This window comes from Mandrillus leucophaeus, unplaced genomic scaffold, assembly GCF_000951045.1.
Source record: "Mandrillus leucophaeus isolate KB7577 unplaced genomic scaffold, Mleu.le_1.0 Scaffold558, whole genome shotgun sequence".
NCBI lineage: Eukaryota > Metazoa > Chordata > Mammalia > Primates > Cercopithecidae > Mandrillus > Mandrillus leucophaeus.
The window spans coordinates 1,217,995-1,227,334 of record NW_012106008.1 but is presented as its reverse complement, the minus strand read 5'-3'; the positions used below and the strand labels follow the sequence as shown (position 1 = coordinate 1,227,334).

At 39.8% G+C, this 9,340-nt stretch overlaps 1 protein-coding gene across 4 annotated transcripts in view; it reads right to left on the bottom strand.

Moving 5' to 3' along the window:
* PBX1 (pre-B-cell leukemia homeobox 1) overlaps nt 1-9,340 on the bottom strand; it is a 318,246-nt gene that overhangs the window by 93,034 nt on the left and 215,872 nt on the right. The gene's annotated exons all lie outside the window — the stretch shown is intronic.

Here is a 9,340-nt window from a genome sequence, read left to right as displayed (position 1 = left end):
AAAAAAAAAAAAAAAAAGAATAAAAGAAAAGGAAAGAGAAAAGAACATTTCTCGAATACAACCCATCTGTAAACTGGAAGTCGTTGATAAGGAATAGAAAACTCTAGAAAAAGCCTTTACTTTTTATCCAAAGTTGATATCAGAGGGCGTGGGATAAGGCCAAGTCCCTGCTTCTCACTAGCTGTGTGACCATGAGCAAGTGTCCTGCTGCTTCTCTCTTAGCTCGAGAATCTTATTTATTTCCTCAAGAGCCCTTCCTAGGGCACGGTATGTGTATGGGATGGTACTTGATTGGTGTTCCTCATAGGTAAAGCAGGGGTGATGATGATTAATAACAATAGTAATGGAAGTGAGGGAAAATAGAGATAAGAAAATATAGTGCTTGGAAAACTGTGAAGTGCCAGGCAGATGTTACTCTTCTTAAATCTGCAATGATGACACTTTATGTTTCTACAGTCACCGCTCAGTCCAGCTGTTCCTCTCAAGTTTTCTTTCCAGCCTTCCATGCAGCCACGTTTAAACTGTCCTTCTAGGTGTGTTCAACCTAGCACATAGTAATCTCCCCCTTCTCTGCTTCTGGATTTTGTGCTTGAATGATGTCATACAGTTACTTAGTTTCTGTTGTCACCCAAGTCACAAATTTATTAAATATCGTCATGGCCATCAGCTTCTACATGTACTGCTTTTCTGACTGCCAAATGAGAGTTACCCATCCAAGGGCAGGGACCATATTTTACCCTTCTTTTGACCCCCAACAGCATTTAGAACTTTGCTAGGGGCATGGGACAGGTTCATAAATATTTTTTAATTTATTCAAACAAGGTTAGCAGAGTCAGTGAAGATAGTACATAAAGCCACCAGCTATGATTTCACATAACAGTATTTTAAGGGGCATTTCACACCCTGACAGAATGACAGTATCTGACTCACAGTGACACAAGTTTCCATGATTCTCTGGAAACTGGATGGTTTTACAATGAGACAGACCTAAGTTAAATTCCAACTCCTCTGCCTCTTATTAGCTGCCTGACTCTGGGAGAGTCAGTTCACTTCTCAAAGCCTCAGTTGTTCCTTCATCCGTAAACTGGGGAGAACCACATTTATCTCACAGGACTGCCATCAGGTTTAAATGAGTTAACATGTGTAAAGCAATTAGACTAGAGCTGGGCACACAGAAGGCACCCAATAAGTGTTAGCTGCCTTCTCTCCTATGTTTACTAGGTGAAAGTCATTTTGAACAGCTGTTTGCTTTTTCCTCCCTTAAATCTGGCACCAGAAGGGAGCCATTATCGGGAGCCAATCATCTTCATTGATGAAGCCAAGTTCCCTCTTCCTGTTCCAAGTTTCCAAAACAAATGAGAACAGAAATGACTCTGTGTTCTTCAATCAGTAAAATACATTGATGCCCACTCCACTGCACATGTATGTATGTGTGCACAAGCTCACACATACATACATGTTATTGCACATATACCAAAGTGATTTGTTTTTAAAGATAACACTGACTCTTGCTGGGCAGAGACAAAAATCATGGAAGTAGGTAGGGCTACATGTACATCTTTATACTGCTTGCTCCTCTTTGTCAAGACATCACTTCTATATGTTTCTAAAACTGAGGGTTAAATCACTATCTGTATACTGTTGACAACCATATATGTGGCCGCTGATAGAAGCAATCAAGCTGGAAAGGTGAGGGTGGAGGAAGGGTATTTTAACCTCTAACTATATGGAAACCTGTCCTCCAGTGCTAGAAAATTCCTTCCCAAAGAAGACCAATTCATGGGAGAATTATAATAAAGACAGCTTGGCTTATAAAAACCAAACGAAAGTCTTAAATTAGAAGAATAATATCTTTGGAAGTCATTGCAAATGTTCCAACAGAAACGACTGAAACAGTAGTTGCAATAATGGTAAAGATACATGCACACTTCTACATTTCATATAGGGTCTGCAAATGTTTCTTAGATAAGAAATCTACACATTTCAAGTTATGTATATAGATTTGTGGACTGAAGTTGCCACAAATAATAGTCTTTTTCCATGTAGGTAGGCTATAACTATTTAGACAAATTTCAATAAAATTATAAAGGCAAGAAAAGAAAAAGAAAAAATGCAGCTGAAAATGTAACAAAATAAGACAACTAAATTATGAGACTGAACATCTGTGGTCTAAATAAAATATGTGGTGGTACAGGCAGCACCATAAAGTTTCTCCTGACATTCTGAAGAGACCAGCAGAGCTCACTTATGAGTAATGTGGTCATCCCCACATTACTGCAACAAAAATATTAGAGCAAGCTACACTGTCAAATATTCTATATGGATTTGTGACCTAAGGAAAATCATATTAAGAGGCTAAAGTGATATACAATGTGAAATATTATACAGATACACAAATACACACAAAATCCTTCCTGTCGTGAACATACAGGTGCTGTATTTTCATCTTATTCTTCAAAAAATACAAATAAATCAAAGATAGCTATCTGCCATCAGTACCTCTGAGGTATGATGTGTGTGTGTACTGTAACTCCCAAAGCCCTTGGGGCAATTGATACAGAAGACAAAGAACTGAGGGAAAACACCCCACTTGCTGAGCTCATTGACAAGAGTTACAGAGCATAAAAGTATATGCCCACGTACTTGGAAATCTGGATTCTTTTTTCCTCCAGAAATAATGTTGACAGTAAGAAGCCCTATCTACTGAGGTCATATAGGGCACTTAGGTTCCCTGACCACTGGCCACCAAATAACCAAGGAACTGATCCTATAAATCTCCACAATCCTATAAACCATTCTATTAAAGTTTAAGTAGGAAGTAACACCAAGGGGGCATGTGAATTTAGCAGCTTGGAGCACACAGATTAATCTTTAAGAATTTACGTCAGAGTTTGTGGTCACTCTTGTCTCCACAGATTGCTCACCATGGCATGATTAGAGTCAGTGCCTTTTCAGTGTTGCTGTTGCTCTGGAAGTTCATCACCTCCTCTTCGGATGTGCCTTGCTGCAAATGTGTGCAATTACATCCAATACAGCTAACGTTTATTAATACGATCAAGATTTGTCTTTGCCCTCCGCCAGATTCTCTAGTATAACATGACACCTATGTTTCATATCAGATCTAGACAATTACAATGACTCCTCGGTCTATCTTTCTTGGTTAGGGAAAATCTGGAGGCTACAGCTAAACCCAAGTGCAGTGACATTTCAGAAACTTGCCCTGTTTCTGAGAGCTGGAACATTTTTACCCAGCTACATGTCCAAGGCTCCCTTGTAACTAAGTGTAGTCATACTACTAAGTCCTAACTGACGGGATACAAGTGGTAGTACAAGTTATTATGCTAGAAAGTTGTTTTTAAAGGGAATAAGTCTACCATTATTCTCTGCCCCTTCCTCCATTCTGGTGCCTGGAATGCAGGTGGAATGGCTGGAGCTCTAGCAGTCAACTTAGATCATGAGGATGACACAGGATCACCTTTTAGGGAAGACTGAGTCAAAAATCAGGAAGGAGCCTAAGTTTTTTGTGGTCTGTGGAGCCACTCTGCCAGCCCTGAACTGCTTGTATCTTGCTTCCTATTTTTTGAAAGCGGGGGGATGTGGTTTCAGTTACTCACATTTGAACCTAATCCTAACACATTCACATTGGGCTTGAATTGTAATTTGACTGTTTAACCTCTCTGGGTTTGTTTTCACAATTGTAAACTAAGAAAAATAAAAGCTATCCCTTTAGAATTATCATGATATCAAAATTGAGATAATATATATGAAAAGTACTCCATACACTGGAAATTATTATACCAATATTAGTACAGCTTCTATTATTTTTCAGTTTATTACAAATTTCCAAAGAAAAGTAGGTCAATGATTGACAAATGAAAACTAGCTGAAAATAGGAACTCCAATTTCATTATTCTGGCAAGATTTGATATTAGCAGAAAATGAGTTCAAGATAATTAATTGTTAAGAAAGTGACCACAGGTTATTAAACATTTCTAATTGTTGTGTTCCTAGAAAATTTGCTACAAAGATGTTCTTTTAACTACTTGAAAAATATGGAATAATAGCATTTCTAAGTCCATTTAGGTTCCGAATTGCTCATCGAATATCATTTGGATATCAGAAGCTGAGCCAGAAATCAAGCTAGACAGAGACACATAGAGGATTGAACCTATTGCACACTGCAGACCCAGATCACCCATTACAAGGTTGGTTCCAGAAGGTGGGTTATCATAAGCTGATATGAAAATGAAGCACACTTTATATTTTTTAAAGTATGTCATATTTCTGAAAGACTTGGCTCTGTGTTTTAGGTTAATTTTCACTGTTATCTCTAAGGGTAGGTTGGATCACATTTAACATAGTAGGAAAAACAAGTGAGATGCTGAGCTGAGGATTGCTGCAAATTGCATCAGAAAAGAACAGAGTTCCCTAAACTGTGCTGCTTCTGCCAACCTGTATTGACCTAGGGCGTCACCGCTCTTACTGTAACATTCCAACACTTTCTCTTTTAAGCTGGCAATTTCTCTGTAGGCCACTTTATTCTTCACCTTAATGACTTAAACTTATAGAACCATAGGAGGCTAGGAGATACTATCAATTTATATTCTATTTAACTTTACAAGGGCAGATCATCAAAATAAGGGCGAAACAATGTTGAGCCCACAGGTGTCACACTGCAAAGCTGGTTTCCAACAGTAGGTGAAGAACAAAGTGAAATTAAAAATATATATATAGATCTTCTTGGAGCGTCCATGTAATCTAATACAATATCAATTAATCTTAGAGAATATAGTTGGTTTATCCCTCCTTCTTTACATTACTGGTAGACATGTGAATTAGTCACCCTTCTAAGAGTATCTATAGTACTGCATTTGCCCAATACTTAGTGCTCATAAATTTGAGGCTGAAGGAAAAAAATCCCTCACACTGATCCCAGTAAGGGTATAGCCTGAACTAAACAGCAAGCTTTACAACTTGATAAAATGACCGTAAGAATAATGTCCCAATGAAAGACGACGTTTAATGTTTATTTTTTAGAATGTCCAAAAACATACCAAACCCAAAGCCTTTTGGCATGTGTGTGCACACACCCTCCTCCACACAAACACATTAAAAATACTACTAGTGTCTAATAAATATGTGCATATAAGATTATACTCATAAATTTGCATAATTTGCTCTACACGTGTGTTCTATTTTTATATATTGATTTAGTGAGCTGAGCAGACACGTCTTACTGTCAGGAAAAAACCTTTTCCCTGACCACCAATGTGTCCCTAAGTAGTGTGATGTGAGGGGACAGTACTTTTAAGGGCATAGAAGAGGGAAGTGGTTTTACTCAAGATTCTTGAATAAATAATGCAGTCACTGCTAAGAATTGATGAGAAATAGAAAGTAAAAAGAAAAAGATGGGTGGGGGTCGGGGAGACAGAGGTTGCTTATACTTTTAGAATACAGCCTTATTCCAAGTGAGAGGAAAGAAAATATTCAAAAATAATAACAGTGATTATACATTTGGCTTCAAATGTGAGTGCAAACCAAGTACTCTAAGAAGCAATCTAATTGGGAAATGTCCGAGGTGAAAAAGAGGCAGTTTGAGAAATTCTTACCCATCAAGCTTTATTGTGTTATTCCAACTAAGCAGAGACAAAAAGACAAATCTCAGCTCCCTACTTTCATTTATAATTGAACCAGGTCCAGAAGGATGAAGCAAGTACCATCTGTAACGCATGCTGCATTAGCAGCCGGGAGAATGAAATATTCAAATTACTCTAGGCCACCTCACATAATGACAGGGCTACAGAACTGACTTGCAACCACAGACGAGAGAAGAAGAAAAGAAAGTTGAAAAATTGTGTTTTTTATTGTTGTTGTTTTGGGGGGGCAGGAGTTAACCAAACAAAGTGTTATTCTCAAAGAGAGTGAATATATAACAAAATATGTTTTAAAAAATCCGAAGGAAGGAAGCAGGGAAAGAAGGAGAGAGGGAGGAAGAGAGAGAAAGGAGGGAGGGAGGGGGGGATGGAAGGAGGAAAGGAGGGATCGAAGAAGGGAGGGAGGGAGGAAGGGAGGGAAATGCTACCCAAACTTCCTCAACTTGGAAACCTTCCCACTTTAGATACAAGATCCTGTTGTTCTCATATTTTGCTTCATATAAATAAGGGGCACTATTTTGGGGAGGGTGGAGTTGGAGCTGCTCATTCTGATCCGGTTAATCAGGGCTGCTGAATGTGTGACATGGTAAGTGGCTCCAGCCCCGAGCAGTAGTCAAGACGGAGTGACAGCCTCCATTTAAGATGTCACTGCACATAATAAAGTGTAAAACTATACTTAAAATAAACGAGATAGAAACAATAAACTTGACTCAGTATTTGAACTTTTACAGACACACGGAGACTGGAGGAGGAAGCACATGTGGCTGCGTGCTTGGGGACTTTGAAGAGGCCACTACCTCTACAGAGCTTTACAGCTGTGGTTTTTAGGGGGATCTAGTTAGGCTCCACGTGGAGGTCAAGCAGTCACCTCTTACTGTGTGAACTGGGCCTCTGATTAGCTCATGGCCAAAGCCCCCTAAGGAGTCAGGAGCACAGGCCATCACCAAGGGCTGGGCCTGGAGGCACGGGTCTTCCCTGAGAGTGCCCCAAAGGGTAATTTTGCACTCCTTAGTCTCCTGGCTCCAGAAGTGTCTCCCAGCTCCAGCTCTCCGTGTCCCCTGAGTGTCCACCTGTGCCAGGGTTGCCTCGCTGCAGCCTGGCTTTACCACTACAGAAGGTTTAACACAATGTTGTCAAGGCAGTTGGCCCCAAATTGGAATGATACTTTCTTTCCCCCTCTAGGTCCTGCAATTACTGTGACATGTAGGGGTGGATTCAATGTCAAAGCAAATGTTTTCCTTATGTTTCTTTCTTTAAAAAAAGAAAAAAAAAAATCACAAATGGGAGCCAGCACATGAAGCTCCTGAACCAGCCACCCAGGATTCTGTGTCACCCAGGTGCAATGAGTCTGGGCTTCCTTGTGCATTAGATTTAGGGGCCTCCATTCAGAAGGTGGCCCACCCCCTGGGAATCTATGTTAATGGCATACATAAGGGCAGAGCTTAGAATGAGCCATTCTTCCCCCTGCAATCATAGCATGTTACTAGAATATGGGGGTTCAGCCAAATAATGATCCTAATTCGTTGCCTGTATATTGGTTTCTACACCCACCTTCCACTCTCATCTGCAAAAAGATTGTTAAGGTACTTGAGAACCAACAGTATCCTTTAAAGTCTTTTTTTTTTTTTAGATAGTAGGATAAAATATATTAAGTAGAAATACATACATGATGGCTGTACAGTGAATTTTCGTATAATGCATGCAGCCCAGTCTCCAGACGTGGGATCAAGAGAGTATTATGAGCAGCACCCAGCAGCCCCAGCCAAACCCTTTGCAGTTACTGTCTCCCAGGGCAGTCAGTCTCCTGACTCCTTTAGGCAGAGGGTTTGTTTTGCCTGCCTTTGCTTGCCTTAATTTTCCGTTACATTTCTTTACCCCTCTCATTGGATCCTGGAACTTCCATGCATTTAGTAATTCAGCGAGTATTTAGTGAGTACCCATTATGTGCCAGGCATGATGCTAGGTGAGCACAACAGGCACTCAGCTCATGCTATGGAACTGACTAAGTTGAAAGGAAAAGGGATTTTAGTTTCCAGCTTGTTGGCTGTTGGTATGAAAGGAGCATGAGAGAGGAAAAAAAAAAAAAAAAGTGATCTAACTCTCATACTTTGAAGGAGACAAGTATACTTTTAGATGGTAATTTGCAGTCTTGTCTTGCCCTTGGCTGGTCACTGGGAAGGATAGGAAAGGTTGTGATGGAGACAGGGTAAGAAGGCAGTGAGGGCAGGCAGGCTTCCACCTGAGCATGGCCCCGGAAGTCACCTTCCACCCATCCTCTGCCAGGGATCATTAGGCAGCGATGCTCGCATCATCTCTACGTCCTCCAGTCTGCAGAGCCAAGATCAATCCCTGGCATCAGGGCACATCTAAAACCTGCCTCTTCAGAGTCAGCCTGCAGCTCACAATGTCACTTCCCACCAAGCCAGGCTGCAGTCACTCGAGTGGGAGTTTTATTAGCTGTAACCCATGACACCAGGCACTGATATATTTAAGCAATCATGAACAGAAAAAGGTGGTTGTCTGAAACGACCACTGAAGTGGTAAAATAATCAACAGTATTTTGTGAACACAACGTTCCACTCACAGATCTGTGATTCTGTAAGGGATGAAAATAACACGGGTTTCTGGGGATAGAAGTCGTAGGATCAAGGAGGGAAAATTACTGTGAAATATGAAGTGCTGTAGAAATATGAGGCGGCTGTGGGTAAGGATAAAACTGGTCAAGTAGATGGTTCTGGGTAGGTTTACTGCCCAACTAAAAATCAGATCCAACACATAGTTCCATCTGCAGGAAAAGTCTAATCACCTCCAACGCCATGAAGTACAATTTTAAATTATAAAACTAAAAGTGTTTTAGTGAAAACACTATCGCATGGGAGTACATACTTGGTCTTATCAGATCCAAAGGTTCACTTTGACCAGCCCACCAAAGAGGAGAACATAGCTGTGGTTGCAGTCTGAATTGGCCTGGTGGTTGATAAACCTTGGAAAGTTTTACCGGGTCAACCCAACCTAATGTGATTGCCTTAATGGAAACATGCTGGGTGACGAAATAGTAACAGCATGATTTAGAGATAAAAAAAAAAAAAAATAGCTAAAATGAGCTTGGAAAAAAATATATTTTAGAAATCCTTTCTTATTCCTTGTCAATACCCAATTGACTGCAGATGGAAAACGCTGACTTCATTGGCTAGATATGTTAAAGGGATAATAGAATTTATATGATTAACAGGGTGGACAAGATAACCTTAAACCTCTTTCAGTATTTAGAAAGCTAAAACATTACTTTGGGGTTGCTACCTAACATTCTTTTAAGGAACCCCTTGATTTTCCCTATTTGGTCAAACTTCAGACAATAACTGAAAACATGAATCTTCAGTGAGTTGAATAGGTACAACTTCAACATTAGGACCAAATATTATTAATTTCCAATGGCATTTACTTAGAAATTTCCAGGTGTTATATTAATTAGAAAATTTACAATATTTCATGATTTTTCTCATCAGTACTCTGAAATTGAACTTTACAAGTCATGATCAGCTTTTCAAAAATATCACTGTTCCCCATCAGGTTACATCCTTGAACCCTAAAATATTTTTTATATGTCTCTCTTATAAAAATCCAGTTTCCATGGGGGGCAATGATACCTTCTCTCTTGTTCATTGTTATGTCCTCTGTTCTCCTCT